A 23,726-nucleotide genomic window follows, 5' to 3' on the forward strand; every position below is an offset into this window, starting at 1 on the left:
CACATCCTGCAGTTATAGTATGTATGTTCATTATAAAGTGCTATTTTATGTAAGGAAGTTCTCAATTGAAGCTTAGTATTCCTGTAATAAATAACTATGTCTGCTCGTGAAGATTCTTTATTACAGTGCTAGAAAACTGATGATATAAACAATTTAATATAAAAACATTTATGTTACATATTAACAGCATAGAGACAGTCCTTCCCCCTATACACATACTATAACTGGTGTGAAAGGGGGGCTGTAGCGAGAGTGTAGGTGGATGGATGAAATAGTGAGGGAGGGTGATAATTAAATGTTAGAGTAGGATCTATAAAAAAATGGGAAATAACTGAAATTATGTGAGAAGAGTCGTGTGTGAGAGGCGATGGGGGGGCAGGATTAAATTTTATGGAAAACAGTTATTTTGTCAGATATGAAAATGTTGTAAAATGTAACACTTATCAATGCTCATCACTGGTGTAACATTTAGCATTAGTGTAAAAGATCGTTAGTGTAACACTCAGCATTAGTGTAAAATATTACTAGTGTGACACTCAGCATTAGTGCAACAGATCACTAGTGTAACACTCAGCATTAGTGTAACAGATCACTAGTGTAACACTCAGCATTAGTGTAATAGATCACTAGTGTAACACTCAGCATTAGTGTAAAAGATCGCTAGTGTAACACTCAGCATTAGTGTAAGAGATCACTAGTGTAACACTCAGCATTAGTGTAAGAGATCACTAGTTAACACTCAGCATTAGTGTAAGAGATCACTAATGTAACACTCAGCATTCGTGTAAAGGATCACTAGTGTAACACATCATTAGTGTAAAAGATCACTAGTGTAACACTTGGCATTTGTGTAAAAGATCACTAGTGTAACACTCAGCATTAGTGTAAAAGATCGCTAGTGTAACACTCAGCATTAGTGTAAAAGATCGCTAGTGTAACACTCAGCATTAGTGTAACAGATCACTAGTGTAACAATCAGCATTAGTGTAACAGATCACTAGTGTAACACTCAGCATTAGTGTAAAAGATCACTAGTGTAACACTCAGCATTAGTGTAAAAGATCGCTAGTGTAACACTCAGCATTAGTGTAAAAGATCACTAGTGTAACACTCAGCATTAGTGTAAAAGATCGCTAGTGTAACATTCAGCATTAGTGTAACAGATCACTAATGTAACACTCAGCATTAGTGTAACAAATCACTAGTGTGACACTCAGAATTGGTGTAAAAGATTACTAGTGTGAACTCAGCATTAGTGTAAAAGATCGCTAGTGTAACACTCAGCATTAGTGTAAGAGATCACTAGTGTAACACTCAGCATTAGTGTAAGAGATCACTAGTGTAACACTCAGGATTAGTGTAAGAGATCACTAGTGTAACACTCAGCATTAGTGTAAGAGATCACTAGTGTAACACTCAGCATTAGTGTAAGAGATCACTAGTTAACACTCAGCATTAGTGTAAGAGATCACTAATGTAACACTCAGCATTCGTGTAAAAGATCACTAGTGTAACACTTGGCATTCGTGTAAAAGATCACTACTGTGTCACTTATCTCGGCAATAAACAAAAAATCTCTTGGCAGCGCATTAACCACTTGATGTATAGGGTGAAGCTCTATCACCAGCAAAAATACCCGTTACTGTGTATTTAGTAATGAAAGCCTTGGTCAGTATAGACTCTAAACATAGCCAGAATTCCAGGTTATAAATACACGGGAAGAATCGCTGAATGGGTTAATGTGCGTATTTAAAGCAATAAGTATATTTCTTAACTCCAGATTGTCGAATACCAAAATCCTACTCACGTGTGTTGGAAAATCTGCTTAGTACATTGCATTGTTGCAGTGTTGACTTTATTGGTATATTCTATTCTTAAAATCTAATAAGGGAGAAATTCTGAATAAAATAATATTAAACAATGAAGGGAGCAGGATATTTCAGCTGGGAAGAGGAATACCTGAACTAAAATTCCAACCGATTAGCATCAATTGTAAGTTCTTGGGACCAACGTCCGGTTACACCTTGTTTGTATAATAATAATAATAATAATAATAATAATAATACAATGCTTGTGCCTCTCTTATTAATTGCACATCGCTGCATTAAATGTTGGTGTTTTAGAAATTAAACAAAAATAATTTTTTGTTTGATACAACTGTAATTCGGACAATGACACAGCTTAGAAGGAACAAGTCACATACTGTATAAAATGGTTCTCAGCCCCAATTACCCCCCCCCCCCCCAGCCCCTGAACATGGCCTTCCCTACACCCCCTGACAATCACTGAACAGAGGTCGGCCCCTGTGCTGAACAGGTTAATAGGGCTCCATCTGCATGCTAAGTAAATGCAGTGTTTATTTGGGATAAACAAAGTGTTTTCTGGTCAATACATCCCCCCTTTCCCCCAGGTCTGACATTGCCAGCACATCATTAATATACAGTAAAGTATGGTTAGAGCAGGAGAGGGTGGGGGGAGCTGTGACCAGCTCTCCCTGGGGGCCTCTTAAAACCTAAAAGTGTCTGTGATTGATCCTGGGAGATGATGTAAGGGAACTGTCAGTCCATACAAAGTAAGGGAGCAGCCGGGTTTTGTTAAGTAATTAACATCCTTCTGGTTAACAACACACAGAAATGAACAAATAAGAAGATGAGTACGTGGGCAGCTCTGCAATAGGCAATATTATCATTTACTCTCCTCAGTGAAAGAAAATCAGATTAAAGGAGAATTCCGTCACCTTCCCATTCTCTCTGCAGATCTGATTGCTGAACCAGTAGGTGATACACAGTACAGAGCTCAGACTAGCGCAATATACATTGTTCTTATAATGGACCAATCACCAGAGAGCAGCAGAATGTCGTGTTTGTCACCAACCTTGTGTTTTATTTGATGGACAATCCTAAGGGGCATATTTAATTGTTAGCGAGTTTCGAAGTTCGAGCGCGTTAAGTAATTTTTTGGCTATTTTTCCTTATTTTCGTGCGGAAACTTCTCCCGCAATTCTAATCTTTTTTTTATTTTTACCGAAACGGTGTTATCGCGCTCCAATCGTTTGTCAATGTTAAAGTATAGGCTGGATGCGAACCCTCAGCGGAAAAAGCTATTCAATTGTTTTTTAACGCTGAGTGTGAAACAGGCAAATCTGCTGTTTCATCTCGCACCTCCATGGTCTGCTCAAAGAATTTTTTTTTTTATTAAGTTAAGAAAAATATACATTAAACTGAAAAAATAGGTGTAAAAGTTCATAAAAATAACCTAAAAACTGAGAAGTACTTATAAAAGTGTAATAATAATTAATAATTTTTGGAAAGTTCCCCTTTAGAAAAATCCATTAGTGGTGCATGTATTTAAACTTTTTTATATAATTTTTTTTTTAAGGGGGGTGGTTGTGCTTGACCTCAGTCAGCTCTCGGTGAAAAGTAGCATGTTTTTTTTTTTTTTAAAAAAAAACAAAATCGTTTGCTCCCCACTCTATTTAGTCTTAGCCCTAGTGCTGGCAGGCTATTGATGTGTGAGTTAAAATCTTTGAAAAATTTGGCGTAGGGTTCCCCCTATTTTAATTGAACCAGCACTAGGCAAACCAGCCGGGGTGATAGGCACTATAGAAGGGGAGGGGGGGGGGAACGCAGTTTGGGTCCCACGGCCATAATGACTTAACACCCACAGACTGTTCAGCGCTGGGCTGGATTCCCTAGGGAGTGTGGTCCGCAAATAAATGTAAGCGGGCCACCCCCATAGGGACACTTGTTGCTTACAGTGCTGGGGCCCTTCTTGGTTGCAGTGTGGGGGCCCATTCTCTTGTGCAGTGCTGGGGCCATTTTTGATTGCAGTGTGGGGGCCCATTCTCTTGTGCAGTTGTGCAGTGCTAGGGCCATTCTTGATTGAATTAATTTGCATTCATTTTTTTATACTAAAATGACTGCCTTAACCACTCCTCATTTCAAACTCGCTAGGACCAATAATAGAGCGCGAGGGGGTGGATGCATTATAACAATTGAATTGAGCGTTTTTTTTTTAAAACGAGCGATCAAACAGGAAAAAACGAGCGCGGGTTTTGTTTTTTTTTCGAGCGCGGGATTTTCACCAGTCTCGCTAACAATTGAATATGCCCTTAAATGTTGTATAGTTATCACTTATTTTACTATGTTAATTTAAGTCAAGCCATAAAGGGTCTGGACACATCGGGGGTGGCACAGTGGCATAGTAATTAGCATTATATTAAATATATAGGGTATATAAATATAATATACATTATAAATAATTACTAATAATAATAATGGCTATAACGATGTCTGCTATATGGCGTTGTGTTCTCATTAATTAATATTTCCATTTAGTCTGCGGCAGAAAAGAAGAGTCCCGTTGAATTTCACTTCATTTTCATATTGTATTTCATTATATTTTGCACATAAATGAGCTTTTTCCTGCTTACATCCGGGTACAAATATGTCCAATTCTACATGATCCCCTTATAGATTACCTTCCATAGAGGTACAAAGCGTCTTACAGAAACCTATGTAACGACAATGACCTATTATGCAAAGAGGAGATATGAGGAGGGGTCTGCAAGGACTTAATTAGGAGATTGATAGACCCTGATACTGCAATTTTGTGGCATTTTCATAACTTCCTCCATGGATAATGCTAGAAAATAAAACCTCATAAATTGTGTATTCTACCTCTCAAGCTGCACATTTATCCATTCCAGTGCAAGGTCGGTAAATGAGACTATCCGGTGAAGGATTTCCTCCATCAGAATTAATGTTGGTTGTGAAGCTTATCATGCTGTAGGATGAATATATTACCATTGACATACTGTATGGTTTACCGATTTCTAGAATCACTCTGGAGGACAAATTGACACTTAGTAATGGAAGGCAACGCAGACCTAGAAGCAGATGGAGAAAAATTACTTCTACATGGAGTCGCCATTATATATTTAGCCTAAGAGAAGGCTCTTGGGTCTGGTGGGTGTCAACAGTCTCTAATCTCTGTAATTCTAATAACTCTATTCCAGGGAGACAGGTTTCAGAGTTAATCATGGCTTGCGTCAAGGGCACTATTGTTGGACTGATTAATAGTGCAGTCTATACCTAATTGATTGCATTCATTCCTGCAATTGAGTCAGTGACGTAGATGGGACCGTTATGGGTTTTTTCCCCATCAGGATAGTAATCTGACATATTATCCCTGCTTTATTTTGCCTGGACTGTCTGTCTTAAGCCCAATGTGACATATAATGGAAAAGCCACTGGCCTATAGCCACCTATTTGTGTCGTCCTGGCTTTGTCCAATTTCCCATTGAAGGGGAAGTAATTTTCCGAAACACATAGCAAAGGAGCACCTGGACGGATTAACCCAGATACACGCGTGTTAAAGTTGAACAGCCATACAATTGACTTGCTACATATGACTGCGAGAGCACACAGTGCGATTTATGGACGTGGTCAATGGAAACACTTGCGATCCATCGCCCCTATCTGCGTATTCTGATCTTTTACCGTCTCGCTGCCTTGTAGATGCTATTAAGTTGTTCTTGTGTGATTGTGTGAATACTGCTATTATTCGTATCTCATTGCTATGTGACTATGAAGTTATACAGGATTTTCTTAAATGTCTCCAGGATGGTTGATAGCTATATCTGTGATAGGATAAGAGAGGTCTGGGGTAAACAGCTAGCGTAGGCAGACATCACTGTATCATGTTCATCCTGGTAGCCAACAGTGTCATTGTCCCACCAGTAACAGAGCTTGGTCTTAGTGGCACCCGATCCACAGGGAATCAGTGGTCCCTAACCACCAGGGGAGGCCACCTTGAAGATAGGTCTTATCACCTGCCCACCTATCCTGGCTTGATTACCACGTCTAGTCTGCCACCCTTTAGCCCGCCACTGTGGGAAAATTGTGGGACATATAATCTGTGTTTGGGAGGGGGTATGGGTGTGAAACTTTGGGGACTAAGAACTGTGCATCTGTCCCAGGCATATGCCATCCTAACTCTGTGCGAATGTTAGCTTTTATCTGGTGAATGTACCTTACATAACCTGTATTGCTTTTTTTATGCAATAACGCTGCGTTTTGGTTGCAGCAATCTTCCTCCCTCTAGGACATACAGTCCTCACAATGCCACTGGATGGAAACGCAATTTGTATTTTCATTTTCTTCCCCATCTAGCACTCTGCAATTATGCAGACTGTACTTCTCTCACCTTGTAGCGGTGCAGTTCTGGGATTGGTGCAGATTCCTACCGTGGTGCAGTCGGATTCTTCTTCCCATAAAGTTGGGTTTCGGTTTGTGACCTGCCCCATGTCAGGAGGCTGAAGGGCTCGAGTCTCTGATGTAAACAAATCACAGGGTTATATCTATATCAGGGGCTGCACACCTGATATAACATGTGCCACAGATCTTAGTGCTGGACTCTATCTCTCTATAGTTGTACATCATATATCTATTGAAGAGCTACAGGTGACTTGTACTATAAACACTGTCCCTGTGGTGACAATTAGCACGTTGCGGTGAGACTTCAGACAAGCTGCACTTGCCATTATAAATGAATGACTATAGCTATCACAATCTGTTACATTCTGGATATTATTGTTCTACATGGGGTGGGGCCTCACTTGTGTTGTTCTGTATGGGTGGGGCCTCACTTGTGTTGTTCTGCATGGGCTGGGCCTCACTTGTGTTTTCTGCATGAGTGGGGCCGCACTTGGGTTGATCTGCATGAGTGGGGCCGCACTTGTGTTGTTCTGAATGAGTGGGGCCTCACTTGCATTGTTCTGCATTGGCTGCACCTCAATTGTGTTGTTCTGCATGGATGGGGCCTCACTTGTGTCTGTACGTCTTCATATATGATGCAATATACAGGTAATGCCAATGTACATTTAATGAGACAAAAGTAAAGTAAAAATAAATCATTTAAAAATGGGCAGCGCGCCTTCATCCCCAAATCCTCAGCCCTGGTTTTGTATCCACTATAACAGGTAGACCATGAGCTATAGCAAAAACCAAACCAAGGCTGGTTAGTGCGGGGTTAGTGCCTCTATGCCGGTGGGGTGGGGGGTTACACTGTTGTTTTTGTTGATACTACCAGAGGCTACCAGCCCTGCGCTGAGAAGGCCCCTCTCTCTTTCAAACCTACTTTGGCCAATCACTGTTAAAGCCATTGATCAGTATTTATGTCAGTATAACATTCATTGCTCTCCTGGTGAGCCTCTATGCCTGAGCTGATAACAACCTGTAGACCTTTCCAACCTCTAGACCTGTATCTAGCCCCAATCCTAAAATGTGTAATGTTCCTCCAGGAGCACAACCTGCTGTTATCAGTAACAGGGTACAGGTCAGTTACTTATCATTACTCCTAAGGTTTCACCCCTGCGTCTCTAGGATACCGTTCCATGAATACGGTGTCTTCACTCCTCTCATGTAGTTTGTTGAACATTCTCTTATCTACTTGTATCGTCTCCTTTCCTGCCGCATGAGATACAACAATATAAATGTTTTGACGGAATACGCAGCGGTTTCTTCTCTTGTACACAGTAGACATTTTCTGCTGTGACCCCACATTGCTCAGTGCTGATAACCTGCTTCTAATATCTCTTATCAATCTGTGCGCTGCCTGGGAGAACGAAAATCTCTTCTGAGGTGATTAATGCCCAGATTTCGGTTATTGTGGGTAAGGAATTATTAAAACTGAAACAAAGAAACAATCTGGAGCATTGCTCAAGTGAAGTAAAATAGATTTATATACTGTGTGATATTAAGGGCGCAGGCGGAAAGTCTACTCACTATATGACACAATAGGAATCTTCATTAAAGTCGCTGCAGGCAGATAAAACAAAAAAGTTGCATGTAATTGTACCAAGCGCAAAACGTTCAATGCATAATGCAAGATCTGCTTTGGTCCCGCGCTTCGCCTCAGTATGCGCAAGTTTGTCTAGATTTTCATTTGTGCTCGAATTTACATATTGTACAAGAGTTTGGACAGAAAAAGACTTTTGATTAATGATTAAAAGGGGTCCCGGGACTTAGACAAATGTTTATTTAATAAAAAAAGGATTTGTGAAATGAATCTATGACTACAGTGGATATATTGGAGTATATAATGGATGGCATTAGTTTCCCTGATAATTTTTAATTTGCCTGAAATGATAACAAGAAAATAGATAATGTTTAGCTAATATTTGGAGAGTAAAAGGACACTAAGTGCTATTTATGATTGGGAATATAATATATTGATTTTTATCTTCGTTAGTTTCCAAGTTTGGAGGAGAAGACAAAGTTCTTAAGCTGCTTTAATATCAGAGTGGATGCATTTGTGCACAATTAAATTAAAGAGAAAGGGTCATAAAAAAGTCAAACTCCATATAAATACAGTAAAAATGGTTGTTGAACAGCACAGAGGACTTATATTATCTCCGTTAGATCATTTATGTGGAACATCCCTCAGGTCTCACACATGTCAATCATTACATACAATTTCTTACTCAGACTCCACTACAAATATGCACCCAACCACTGTCTCAAATCCTGCAGTCTGTCCCATCCACGCCACACCTCATCTGTTCTAACCCTTCCACACTAATACTCACCTATCCTATCCCTTCGTCACCTGTCCTAACCCTTCCACACCAATACTCACCTGTACTATACCTTCCACACCAATACTCATCTATCCTATCCCTTCCACACTAATCCTCACCTGTCCTATCCCTTCCTCACCTGTCCTATCCCTTCAACACCCAATACCTACCTGTACTATACCTTCCACACCAATCCTCACCAGTCCTATATATTCAACACCAAACCTCACTTCTCCAATCCCTTCCACACCAATCCTCACCTGTACTATACCTTCCATACCAATCCTTACCTGTACTATAGCTTCCATACAAATCCTTACCTGTACTATACCTTCCATACCAATCCTTACCTGTACTATACCTTCCACACCAATCCTTACCTGTACTATACCTTCCATACCAATCCTTACCTGTACTATACCTTCCATACCAATCCTTACCTGTACTATACCTTCCATACCAATCCTTACCTGTACTATACCTTCCATACCAATCCTTACCTGTACTATAACTTCCACACCAATCCTTACCTGTACTATACCTTCCATACCAATCCTTACCTGTAATATACCTTCCATACCAATCCTTACCTGTACTATACCTTCCATACCAATCCTTACCTGTACTATACCTTCCATACCAATCCTCACCTGTACTATACCTTCCATACCAATCCTCACCTGTACTATACCTTCCATACCAATCCTTACCAGTACTATACCTTCCACACCAATCCTTACCTGTACTATACCTTCCATACCAATCCTTACCTGTACTATACCTTCCATACCAATCCTTACCTGTACTATAACTTCCACACCAATCCTTACCTGTACTATACCTTCCATACCAATCCTCACCTGTACTATACCTTCCATACCAATCCTTACCTGTACTATACCTTCCACACCAATCCTTACCTGTACTATGCTTTCCATACCAATCCTTACCTGTACTATACCTTCCATACCAATCCTTACCTGTACTATACCTTCCATACCAATCCTTACCTGTACTATACCTTCCATACCAATCCTTACCTGTACTATACCTTCCATACCAATCCTTACCTGTACTATACCTTCCACACCAATCCTTGCCTGTAATATACCTTCCATACCAATCCTCACCTGTACTATCCCTTACACACAAATCTTCACCTATCCTATCCCTTCCTCAACAACCCTCACCTGTCCTATCCGTTCCACACCAATCCTCACCTATCTTATATATTCCACACTAATCCTCACCTGTCATATCCCTTCCTCACCAATCCTCACCTATCTAATATTTTCCTCACCAATCCTCACCTGTCCTATATTTTCCACACCAATCCTCACCTCCCTTTTCCTTCCACAACTATCTTTAGCTGTCCAAACTCTTCCAAATCAATTTTCATGTGTCCCATATTTAAAAAATCTCTCCTCACCTGTCCTACCCCATCAATACCAATCTCCCATTGTCTTATATCTTCCATATCACTCACCTGCCTTATCTGTAATAACTTAATCCTCAGCTGTCTGACCTCTTCCACAGGTTTAACTCACCCTATCCCTTCCAAGCTAACCTTCACCTGTCCAGTCTCTTCCGCACTGATCCATGAACAGAACAAACCTCCCACATCGATCCCTTACACATAAATAACGCAATCTTTACACAAATATCGCTGACATAACTACTCTTACACACCTCCGACCTTTCATTGTCTGTTTACATTCCTTGTATTTTCATGCTGATATGTGTTACAAGCCTCCTCAGCCGCTATGCAAACAAATTCATCTTTTCTCATATTTTTAAATTACTCTTTAACATTTTCAAGGGATGCGAGATCATGAATATGTAAAACACTATAAAAAATCTGCCATTTAAAATGATTTTCATTCCTGTGATGAAATGCTGGCAGGGTTTAATTTTACTGCAAAGGAAGAGAGGACAATTTACTAGCAGAAATTATTTACATATTCAAGATTTGGATCCAAACTCTGCTCCATAAAACCTGCATTTTGACACTGTGGCATCTAGATCACAGGGTCACGTGTAATAACTATCCAGGACTAAGCTGACCATTCAGTATTCTTGTTGTAATTGTACTTGGCTCTATTCCTATCTACTGTACATGCTGGCTAAGTAACGGCATCCACACATGTTGTGCAGGGCTGTCATTGGTGGCTCAGGGAGAAGGTCCTGAACTATTATTAATGGCTCCTGGCCACATGATCACTGCAGAACACAGATAATTATAGTATCTAGGGCCCCTTACAGGGGTGGGAGCTTCTGGGAGAGGTCTTAGCTCTCACTGGTACATAAAATGAGTGTCACCTCAATTTTAACTCGGAACAAACAAGAGGTGTAAATATTTCAAAAATAAAATTATATATATATATATATATATATATATGCAAATCCTTCTAAATCCCTAGACTACACCCATTAGTTATCTAAATAAATGGGTAGGAGACATTTCTGGGGTACACTACGGTTGTGAAATTAATCATGACTATTTTATCTAATTCGTTCTATTTCATCCTAAAAATTAAAATTCTGTAAATTTAAAAAATTTAAAAATGCCACCATAAAAATCCTACCTGGCATGTAAAAACAATATAAAATTCACTCACACTTCCTAAAAAATGACATTCATTCTTGTTGATGAAACGTAGATGACGTTTCCAGTTTAAAAAAAAACATTGATAGATTTTCCCAGAAAGTTTTATCCCAGTATGACGAATTCTACAGTGAACTGAACCAAGATTCACTGATACAGAATATATGTGAGTTGTAGTTTACACTCGATAGATCTTAGATGTTTTGGACATCTCTCAAATTCTTACAGCTGAAAACCCCAATTCTCTCTGCAAACGCTCCAATTACCTATTGAACTTTGGATGCAAATACCATTTACTGAGCATACTTGTTGTCCTCACTGGGTCTCTCGTGGGTTTGATCAAGATACAATACTTTTACCTAATCAAATAACATTAATGTAAGTGATTTATACATATTACTGTTGTAGTACTTACTTCATCTTTAATATGGATATTAATGATATGTTATGTACCTGCCCACCCTTGTCTCCCCCTCAACTTTAAAAAAAATGTAGTGGTAACATTAATGTTTTGATGTTTTTATTGTTGATACTTAAGTTCCTTCAATAAATGTCAGGTTTAAAATAAAGATGTATAGGACATTGTAAGAACAGACACAACATTTGCATCTGGCGTATAGAAGTGGTCCTGGGTGGGTGGCTTGTATCATGACGCGCTGTTATTGTACGTTCTTGGGAGATATTTCAGCAAACAGATACCATCCCTTTCATCACTTGAAACTTTTCTGTTTTTCTGCTAAAATACTGCTCTGTTCAGCCTAACTTATGGCTTCCATTACGTGGGCACATTTGTATGTCTGAAGCTTTCCTTACATTGGGAAAAGTCAGCTTTTCACCACTTAAAATCATGTTTATGCCCAGCTCCCCCAAGCTAGAAAGTGCCCTCACTCTGCCTAACTCCCATTGTAATTTATTTTATTGACAGTCCGGGATTGAAGCTTTTGTGTCCCAAGTGCATAAAATAGTGCATAAAATAGTGCCAAACAAAACCAAAAAAGTGACCAAGGGGCAAAATAAAACATATAAATGAGACTGTATAGTAAAATCACTGGAAATGTTAACATTATCCTGGTATATTTGAATAAGAAAAAAGAAAATAAAGTAAACTGCGAATACATTTTCTAAGCAGTTTGAATCCCAAGCAATCTCTTGGGAATCTATTTTACCCATTCAAAAATGTATAGATATTATAAGGTGACCAGGATAATGTTGACATGCACATTTAAAATTTTAGCCTTATTAATGTATATTGAGACAATTAAAAAGAAACATTATTCCCACTAGATGGCGCCACGGGCCATTGTCTAAAAAGGCTTTGAAATAGCCCCTTTAACATGCATGAAAATTATCTTCTCCTTGTAGCAGGTGGTTACCCCCAGTCCATATCACATTTTATACACTCGAGTGTAGTGCTTCTCTATATGTAACATGTTACATGTGTTGCATATGACAAAATGCATTACTAAAAGCCTTCTCGTATTTATAATTTAATTCGCAGTTTATTTTCTGGCACAGTTTCAGTACCCAATAGAAGTTACAATCTAATCTTTGTTGTGGAGATACTGAGATTCAAACTCCAGTCTCCGGCTGGTCTCTCTGTGTCATTGTTATTTACAGTGTGTAATCTTAACCATTTCTCCTTTAGGGGGTATATTTATTAAACTGCTGCTGGTTTGTAAAAGTGGAGATGTTGCCTATATCAACCATTCAGGTTCTAGCTATCATTTTGTAGCATGTACTAAATAAATGATAACTAGAATCTGATTGGTTGCTATAGGCAACATATCCTTTTTCAAAACTGCAGTTTAGTAAATATACCCCTAGGTCTTTTCTTCTCCCATGAGTATGAACATGAAACAGTATCGAAGGAGGGAGACAGACTTGTCCCAGCACTTATGCCCTTTCTATCCATGTCTCCCATCAGGTGGAGTTGTTTATGTTCAATTACGTAGCAGAGTTACTTCCTAAATGCAGTAGTATCCATTGCAGACAGCTCAGCATTGTCGTATCCCGGACATAAATATATAAAACCTGCTGAGAAGTACTAACAGAGGTTAGAAATACTGGTAGGTTAATTGACTGCTAACAAAATTGACCCTAGTCTGTCTGTGTGTCTGTCTCTCACTGTGTTAGGGAGTTAGACTATAAGCCCCTATGGGGCAGGGACTGATGTGAGTTCTCTGTACAGCGCTGATGATGATGTATTTAGTAAAGGTTGCAGGGGGGCATGTCAAACCAAGTCGTCTGAAGGTAGAACATCTTTTAAACACCACCTTGCCAAGTACATTTTATTTTTTGATCAAGCAGGAACATATTCCGCAGTCCTGTACCATGTATGAAGTTAAGCAGCAATGAATACAGACCACAGAACCTCTATGCATTGCATTACATCTGAGGGGTACATTAGTCGCCCTGGAATCGGTCAGCCTGACATGTCAATTCTGAGTACTTTAGCAAAGCGGTGGAAACTATCAATGGCATTTGCTGCACAATTAGCATCAGCGCTCAATTAGTGTTTTCCATTAATTAAAGATTGCATTTCCATTAGCCAGGGTCAATGTGGAGAAATAGCTTAACCATTGTGCAAGGAGATATTAGGTTTGGCAGAAATGTTGTTCGTAAGTCAACAGATATTATCAGGAGCCTCTGTTGGCCCTTTCTCAGCTCATTCCAAAGTCCAGCGGAGAACATCATCCAGCTGGGTGACTGTTATTACCCTGACTGTATAATAACACAACAAACACGGTTCCAGGTGACCCTAAGAGATGCTGCTTGTACTACTGCTGTCTTTCTGACATTTATATTAGTGACCTCATGTACAGGTAATTCCTGGATGTGTACACGTCCGTTATATGTGGCCAGGACAGGAAATCTACGATTGTTTTGTGTGAACAGATTCCAGAAAGTAACATTTCATTATAAATCCAGGCAGGAAAGTTTCCAAGGTCTGTTCTGCAAAATCTTTCATAATGTATCATTGTAGGGACAAACGGAACGTTCATTTCTAAACTATAAACGTGCACATTATAGACACAAACAGTAACAGTTACTTATGATGAGGTTCTGGTTGATATACAAGTTTACAGGTCAACATATGTATTTCCTGTGAGTAAATAAATGTACTGCTAATGTTATCCAAGCAATTATTCACTATTATAACACGGCAAACAATGGTGTCCACAGCAACCAATCAGATTCTGTTATTTATCTAGTACAGATAAATGCAGGAAGGTCCCACGATAGCTATAAAATAATAAGAGAACACAGAACTTTGGAAAAGAAATAACAAAAGGAATTTGAATAACTGTAATAGCTGACTGTAGTAGGATGTGATGCACTGAATACAGTTACCTAATAAAGCTGTCGCCTATAAATTACTTTTATTTTCAAAAGTAAAGTCTATAAAATATCAACACACGTTATGAATTTGTGTGTATGTATCTATATGCATATATATATAAACACATACACACACACACACACACATTAACATATATAGACACAAGTACACAATCTGGCTGCTGCCGATACTATCCAGCACCATTAGGTAATGGCAAAACAATTGTGCAGTTACAGATGACGTTTTTTTTTCAAATTCTACTGTAATAAAATTCCAGTTCTGCCGCTGGACCCAGAGAGTTCTACGGTCATTGCTGCTGCCATCTCTATTCCTCCTCTGGTGATCTCGGTGGCCTCCTTGAGGATAGCAGCTACCGCCGCACATGGGGGTCATACGTCCCGACTGTGCAACAAGCATGATGCCAAAGAGCAGGCACACAACTACTCCACGTTGTCGGATAACCACAAGAGCGCCTGTGCAGCGCGAGAGCGACGGTCTTCTCTAGATCCAGAGAAGTCCTGGACAGCCCCTGACACTTGGGGGCATATTTAAGAAAGCACGATAGTGCTCTTACCGTGCCATTAATGTCCCTCTGTGTCCTCCGCATTTTTATGAAAGGTGCATCGCTATCTGCTGCTTTTCACTCCTCTTCGTTTTTGGGAGCAGTCACCATTCAACAGTATGGTGACTGCTCCTGGCCACAATCTAACAAGTTCCAAAAAAACATTTTCTTCGGAAATTTGCTATGTATATATACACCAGCCATTATCATAATTGTCAGCGTATATGTGGAGGGATCACATGATCACTCCCTGTCACTCACCGCTCTCTCTGCAACTATAGTTGCAGAGACAGAGCGGGGATGTTTTTTTGCGCATGTGCAGTTTTTCGAACTGCACATGCGCAGTTCCAGAGTAAAGAGAAATGAAGAAGACCTGGAGGAGATCCTGAGACAGCGCGTCCCGGAGAGGGGGGTAAGTATGATTTTTTTTCTCACAGAAACAGCAATTTATCGGAACTGCTGTTTCTGTGATCCGTTTTTAATAAATTTGAGAAATAGTTCAATCCTTATCCATGCGATAAGGATTGATAACTATTTTTCATTTTTGCCGATGATTAATAAATGTGCCCCTTGGTCGGCCTGGCAGAGAGATTTCCTGAAGGTCCTAGCACCCAATTTAAACAGGCTGATTTTTTAATTTTTATTCAAAGCCCTAGAACGGTTCTTTTACGCCCTAGTGCTCCAAAAAAAGTGATAACACAAAAAAAGGTATGAACTTCTGGCCCTTCCCCAAAGAGAAAGAGTGCCTCTATCCCCCCTCCCCGAGACCAAAAGGTGCCAGAGGGGGCAAGGGTCTTCACACCCCCTTCGCTGCAGGGCTAGGGGATCCCTTTACTCTGGGAACCGCCAAAGCTTCACCCAAGGTTCGAAACTCGCCCACCCCCGGAAGGGAGGGCATTGGAAGGGTTCAGAGGGGTGGGAACCTCAGAGCCATACCAATACCCCATGGATCTTCAAGGTTACTGAGCCTATAAACGAATACCAGCACCCCTAACAATCAGTGAAACGAAAAATATAAAAGTGGCAGTGACAAACAGAAGGTGGAATAAGTAAGTGCCAAGTGCTTGTGGCCCAGCCTAATGGCTGAGCTATTGTAAACATTTTCCTGGCCAGTCAAAAGGCCGGGCAAAAAGGAAGATGGAGCGTAAATGAAAGAGGTATAAGTGTGCTAGGTGCCAATAAAGTCACTTGCCATGATGCAGCAACTGTGATTAACGGCACCCCCAGGTCATCACTCTGGGGGCACATTTAGCCCCGGGCCCCAGGCACAGCACTGTCACTACTGCACTTCATCTCAGCCAAGAGGCAGAGAAGCGACATTCATCATTTAGACTACAGAACATTCACATCGCAGAACAATCATCATTTAGAACATTGCAGAACAGGCAGTATTTAGACTGCAGAGCTTTCACGCTGAAAATCATTCATCATTTAGACTACAGAGCATTTTCCATTGCAGAACATTCAGCATTTAGATTGCAGAGCATTCAAACTGCAAAACATTCAGCAATAATACTGCAGAACATTTACGTTGCAGAACATTCAGCATTTCGATTGCAGAGCATTCAGCATGTATACTGCAGAACATTTATGTTGCAGAACATTCAGCATTTAAAACGTTGCAGAACATTTAGACAGCAGAACACAGAAACGTGTGGCACCAAGCATTAGACTGCAGAACAGAGACATTCAGCATTAGACTGCAGAACAGAGACATTCAGCATTAGACTGCAGAACACAGAGACATTCAGCATTAGACTGCAGAACAGAGACATTCAACATTAGACTGCATAACACAGACATTCAGCATTAGACTGCAGAACACAGAGACATTCAGCATTAGACTGCAGAACAGAGATATTCAGGATTAGACTGCAGAACACAGAGACATTCAGCATTAGACAGCAGAACACAGAGACATTCAGCATTAGACAGCAGAACACAGAGACATTCAGCATTAGACTGCAGAACAGAGACATTCAGCATTAGACTGCAGAACAGAGAGACATTCAGCATTAGACAGCAGAACAGAGACATTCAGCATTAGACTGCAGAACACAGAGACATTCAGCATTAGACTGCAGAACAGAGATATTCAGGATTAGACTGCAGAACACAGAGACATTCAGCATTAGACAGCAGAACACAGAGACATTCAGCATTAGACAGCAGAACACAGAGACATTCAGCATTAGACTGCAGAACAGAGACATTCAGCATTAGACAGCAGAACAGAGAGACATTCAGCATTAGACAGCAGAACAGAGACATTCAGCATTAGACTGCAGAACACAGAGACATTCAGCATTAGACTGCAGAACACAGAGACATTCAGCATTAGACTGCAGAACAGAGAGACATTCAGCATTAGACTGCAGAACACAGAGACATTCAGCATTAGACAGCAGAACACAGAGACATTCAGCATTAGACTGCAGAACAGAGAGACATTCAGCATTAGACTGCAGAACACAGAGACATTCAGCATTAGACAGCAGAACAGAGACATTCAGCATTAGACAGCAGAACACAGAGACATTCAGCATTAGACTGCAGAACAGAGAGACATTCAGCATTAGACTGCAGCCAAAGTGCAGAACATGAAGACTGCAGAGAACTTGCAGACAGACCCCCGTGCACTGACGGGTGCAGACAGCGCCCCCAGCTGCCCTGATAGAAGCCCCCGGCTCCGGCACTGCCCTGTATTACGTGACATCACCGGCTGGAGCCGCCTCCTCTCCAGTCAGTACACTGAGAACTCCATGCTGAGCAGAGTCTGCTCCCTCCGCTCCCTGTGGACTTGTCAGGACCCTCAGACTGATGCCTTGTGCAGCCCCCCGGCCCCGGCACACAGTAAGTAACAGTCTTTGTGTCTGTGGATGGCAGCTGTGTGGCTGCAGCATCATCTGTAGTTTGTGCACCCAGCAGACTGGACCAGCACTGTGCCCCCACCGTATCCTCAGTGCCCATCCAACCTGCCTGTTTAATGCCCCATCCCACCCATCCTCATGTCACTACCTATTGCCCACTGGGTGCCAGTGCTGTGCCCTACAGCCCATGTACCATGCTCATACCACTTTTGAAGTGTGTTTAATCTGTGGCAAGTTCACCCGCTGCTCTGGGCATTGTTTGGGGTCACAAAGAGGATATCTGGGTGAGGGGTTTCGGGGCTGGGTGTATGGTGTGTTCAGAAAGGTGCTGTGTTTATGTGACATGCAGCTTATTGGTGTGCAATGAGGGGTTAAATTACAACTGCTGTTCTGTAGAATCAATTCTCATTTCTCATGAAAGCTGTGAATTAAACTAATGCACCTAAAGGGTTAATAAACTACAGCAAGGGTTAATGACCAGAGTAATATTTGCTGTATATTATGGTGAACTAATACTTATGGACTGGCTAAGGCTGAATCTCTGATGTGACATGGGAGCAGGTTACTAGATAAATTATTATCTATAAGTCCTGTAAAATGTTTGTTAGCTGGTTCTGATTTGTGTAACCTGAGTGTCCCTCTGACATTTACCCTTGTAGGTGTCTGTGTTGATTTGATAATGGTATCTTATGGCTGAAGGGTCTTGGTTAGGATTGAGGTAGGTAGGTGCTTTTTACTTGTAACCAAGGTTTTAGGTAGGTGTTCATGGAGTGTTTCACCACGGGTAGGTTCCTGTAGCCCAATTGATGGTCAGGTCTGTACGTCTGTCTGTGCTGTGATTGATCATGGGTGAGTTCTTGGTTAGGTGCCGCTGGGGCTATTTGTCATGGTCATGTTAGTACATATTTATCTGTTTTATTAAGGTATGTGGGTGGTCTGCGGGTGTCTGCAGGGTAACTAATGGTTGCAGGGTAGGTAGGTGTCTCTGGAGTGATTGCTATTTAGGTAAGTTGTTGGAGTGGAGGATTCAGGCGGAGAATTGAATGATTTTTTTCACATGGTAATTCATGCCCTTTGGTTGGGGGTTTGCATGATTAACCTTCACATCACGTCTCTCTGAACATCAAAAAGAGAAAAATGGTAAGGAGACCGGACAAAAAAAGCCAAACAGACCTCTTACACGCCTTGTGTGAATCTCCGCAGCGCAGATATATTCCAGTAACGACCTGAGATCTAACAAAAAAAGAAAAAGTTTGTTAGTTTTTTTTTATTCTTTTCATTTGTTGACAATAGGAGAAAAAGTTATTGCTGCTCTAAGTTCTTACCTTGTGTTCATGCTTTTAATGGGTCATGAGGGATTAGAGGATCTGTGCTGAAGAGCTCACAATCAGTTTAGCAGTACTATTAGGCCGAGGTCAGTCAGTCTCTCTCTGGGTAACCCACTTCAGAGGCCAGCTGTTGGCCATCGCTTAGCTCCCGGTGTTTCTGTGCCTTCTCGTCGGCTTTGGAACAGTCAATAAAATTAATTTGTTGTCGCACACAATAATCCAGAATCGGGCTCAATGTCAGCGCCGTTTGTCTGTCGGCATCAACTCGACTATTAATCCTGCATGCCGGCAGTGGGAGAATGGTTTGGGCAGCAGCCTGTGCTATGGCACTTATGGTGTTAATTGGCTCACTATTGCCACTACAATATTCGGAACCCTGTGACCTTTGCCCCTGCTTACACCCTAAACAAATATGGATCTTTGATTCTCAGGGCACTCTGCCAACTATGCAAACCTTTTACTGAGTGCCAGAGGGCAAGTGGATGAGTACTTGCGTAAATTAACCCTCCCTTAGCAGGCTGGCAGAGGACAGTACTGACCAAATTTTGCTTGATTATTAAGCAGCCTTCTTTTCGGATTGATTCCTTACATTGAAATGGAAGCTGATTCTGTGGGATGGAAACGGTGGATTGCTCAGCAATAAACTCCTTTGTTGGATTAAAGACATCGGGAATTGCTAATTCTGCAAGGACTTCACACAGCTGATATCGCAGCTGGGGATCTCGCTGGTTGAAAGTACATTCAAAAGGTTGTCAGCTCTGCTGTCTAGGCTTTGTAGCAGACATAATAATAACAACCAAACACATGGGGGTTTACAGGTGCCCAGAATTCTCACTTTCGGGAATTTTTTAAAAAAAGTATGAATAAACATTGTTGCATGACCATTTCTACAGTTCCACACCCACTTGCACTGGAGAAATTGTGCAAGAATATGTGGCTTCATCATCATCATCATTTATTTATATAGCGCCACTAATTCCGCAGCGCTGTACAGAGAACTCATTCACATCAGTCCCTGCCCCATTAGAGCTTACAGTCTAAATTCCCTAATACAGACACACACTCACACACAGACATAGACAGACAGAGGGAGAGACTAGGGTCAATTTTGATAGCAGACAATTAACCTACCAGTATGTTTTTGGAGTGTGGGAGGAAACCCAGGCAAACACAGTGAGAACATACAAACTCCACACAGATAAAGCCATGGTCGTGTATCGAACTCATGACCCCAGTGCTGTGACTTGTAATCGTTATATATAATATTTCCTTTATATACTGTATGTAGCATTTGTGTCTATATGCATAGAATTCATATTTTGGCAGAATGCAAAGTTGAAATCTCCCCGTCAAAATCATGTGCTTGCCCCCAGTACATGCCCCTGGAACTGGCCCCCAGTACATGCCCCTGGAACTGGCCCCCAGTACATGCCCCTGGAACTGGCCCCCAGTACATGCCCCTGGAACTGGCCCCCAGTACATGCCCCTAGCGTATGCTCCTGGAACTTGCTCCCAGAACATGCCATGGAATATTCAAGTAGTGTTCATAGTTCCTGATAGTAGGCTGTGTTACCAAATAAATAAAATGAATTCTAGTACCACTAACCCTGGTAAATGACTGGGGTCTGTCATAGATGTAATGAGATTGCCCTTTGCTATTTCTTTGTTGGTACACTGGCCATACTTATATCTTTGTGTGCCAGCAGTATGTGCAATACACTGTATGAAATACAATGACATTGTGTGCACATGGTAACAAACATTTACTAATAATGCCTTTAGGTGTAACATTTGCGCTCAAACACAACCACAAATCAGATTCTTGATTTCATTGTTTCATTTGCACTCGACAGATAAAATCTAATTGATGATTGGCTGCTGTAGTTCATTCCAAATGTTGCAACTAAATGCAAGTCAGTAATCAGTGTTTTCTGTCGCATGTAAAAATACCAGTAATTGTTTTTATGTGTTTGACTGGAATATTTAAACACATATTAATCAATCAGTGGTTTTTAAAAAATCTGACACCGACAAAACAGGAAGTTGTTAGTTTGTTCAAAGCAAACAATTGTGGAACTGTGCAAATGCTTCGTGACCGCATCTGCGTTTACGGATTACGCTCTCGTTGAGATAATTGTAAGTTTTCAACTGCGTTGACGAACATCAGACTGACATGGAATGAAAAATGTAAAAAACACACAGCGCAACTCGTCAGACGTGCGTAAAAGGATAACCCCAATTGGTACAATGATTTTTATTTTCACAGCCATTTACATGCACTAGGAACGCATCTTTAATGCAGATTTACTCCAGGAACGCTGATAACGCCAGTGTGTACGTAGCTGTACGTAGCTATGCAGACAGAAGTGATCGTTGATTTTCAGGAAACTAGTCGTTATTTTGGGTCTATCTCTAGAACTCACATGTGAATATACTACAGTTTTATGGCAGTAATTATAGCTTCCCCCAGTCCCTTGCAGTGCTGCTGTGGTTGCATTTTATTTTTTACAGCTGACAAAATTGTTGGTTGTACAAATTAGTGAGGAAAACAGTCCATGCAATGAGTGTGCGAAGGAAATCGGTGTTTACTGTCCAGCCTGCAGCAGTGAGTTATGTTCCTATCTTCTGATGGTCTTTGTGTTTGATGTATTGGGGGGAAACGATGTGGAAACACTGCTTGTGTGTTGCAGCAGGCTGAGAAGGGGTCTAATCCCAGGTATGTCATTGCTTTGTTTACTGCATTAAAGGGCTGAGTTTTGGCAATTGACAGCAGTGGCCCTGGCTGACCCCTGTCACACCCCAGGGATAGGGGGAAGCTACAGAGACACACAGTCCCTCTCTGGATAAATTCCAGGCAGGGGGGGGGGGCAACACTGAGGTGGTCCCATCACTTTGTCTATACAAACTGCTGACAGAACAAAGGGCTGGTTGTGCCCACCTGGGAGTGGGGATTTGTAATCTAACGCCCGTGTGTTTATACCTCCATGTGTGCCCACGGCCGGGATATGTGCCCGTCTCGCAATCGCTGAGATTATTCCCAGGGTGACGGATATTCCATCCACAACGTCCCTCACACTGCAAGAAGTGTCTTTGTTTGATTCTTTTCTTGTAGCCTTGTTGTGAACCTGTGTTACATTAGGGGGCAGCACCAGGCAGCAGGACGAAGGGGCTGCACATAGGACATTGCATAGGTCGTGCCAAGACAGGCTGAGACTTGCAGTTCCACAGCTGCTAGTGAGCCACAGATTGGCCACCTCTGGCATAAAGGCCAATAATATAGACAGGAAACATGAATGTATCTAGAATATAATATAATTATATTATAATCTATTCTATAATAGAATAATATATATATATATATATATATATATATATATATACGTATGTATGTGTGTGTTTGTGTGTATGTATGTATATATATTAGTGTATAGGAGCTCGGTGTTGCTTGTTGCAATGTCTCTTTTAATATTGTAGTTTATCACTGTGCAATATAATATATTTCTACTGTAAGACGTTATAGTTGAATATACACAGTGTGAGTAACTGCTATATAAAGACATATAATGAGATACTTCAGCTGAATGTAATGTAAATGCCAAAGACAGACATTTGTTTTCAATAGAAGTAATTACAAACAACAATATATCCTTTATGGCTGATAATGATGTTCTTTGATTTCCTCAGTATTATGAAGTGATCTGAGCAGGGAAAGAGAATTATTGCTGGTGGGAGAGTCCCATTGATACAACATCGATTCCTCGCTGGTGTCCAGCCTGGTTTCACCTATGATAAGTGTACACCTATAGAGGGATGTATAGGGGATATACTGACCCTGGAATGTCATTGACCCAGGGTACAAAGCCCAGAGCCTGTGTTAATAGGATCCTACATATATGACAAATCACAGGATAAGAAAATACATAATCTGTTACATTGTACAATTTGACAGTCTTTGTTTATCATGTGTCAGTTTCATGCTGCTCAGAATCTTTGTAAAGGTCTAAATTGGGACGTTTTCTTGGATTGGACAGTGTGTTTTTATGTTGTTTACAGGGAAATAATTATTAAAAAAATATTGTTTTGTAAAATACATTGTATGAGAACATTATTTTTACCCGATTTCCAGTTATTTACTCTTCCGAGACACAATCTAGTACAGTGGTCAGGGGACAGGGGTAAATTACCCCAAATGGGGTAAAAATGAAATTCCTGGGGGTAATGCTGCCGATTCACATGCTCTCAGTAGGATTGTAGACCCCTTTAAATGTGAAATTGCTGTTGTACCAGAAGAGCATCAAGGGTTGGTAGAGGCACTTCTTGAGCTTTGATGCAATAATGAAGCACGTATTGCATTTGAAAACAAAGCAGATCTGTCATATTTTTGGATGTCAACAGCTGCAAAGACATTCAAAATTGCACATGAGGAGGCAGTCAAAAAGT

At 40.8% G+C, this 23,726-nt stretch overlaps 1 protein-coding gene across 4 annotated transcripts in view; it reads left to right on the forward strand.

The window, feature by feature from the left end:
- The window catches only part of SEMA5B (semaphorin 5B), a 279,879-nt gene that overhangs the window by 40,175 nt on the left and 215,978 nt on the right, over positions 1-23,726 (forward strand). For 2 of the 4 annotated variants that reach the window (XM_075181164.1, XM_075181163.1), the window contains exon 1: positions 17,799-17,941. The exons of 1 other annotated variant lie outside the window; for it this stretch is intronic. The gene's annotated coding sequence lies outside the window, so the exon portion shown is untranslated. Of the gene's footprint in view, positions 1-17,798; positions 17,942-23,726 lie in introns of those variants that run through there. One more of the 4 variants, XM_075181159.1, reaches the window with a different exon arrangement.

This window comes from Mixophyes fleayi, chromosome 7 (assembly GCF_038048845.1).
Source record: "Mixophyes fleayi isolate aMixFle1 chromosome 7, aMixFle1.hap1, whole genome shotgun sequence".
Classification (NCBI taxonomy): Eukaryota; Metazoa; Chordata; class Amphibia; order Anura; family Limnodynastidae; genus Mixophyes; species Mixophyes fleayi.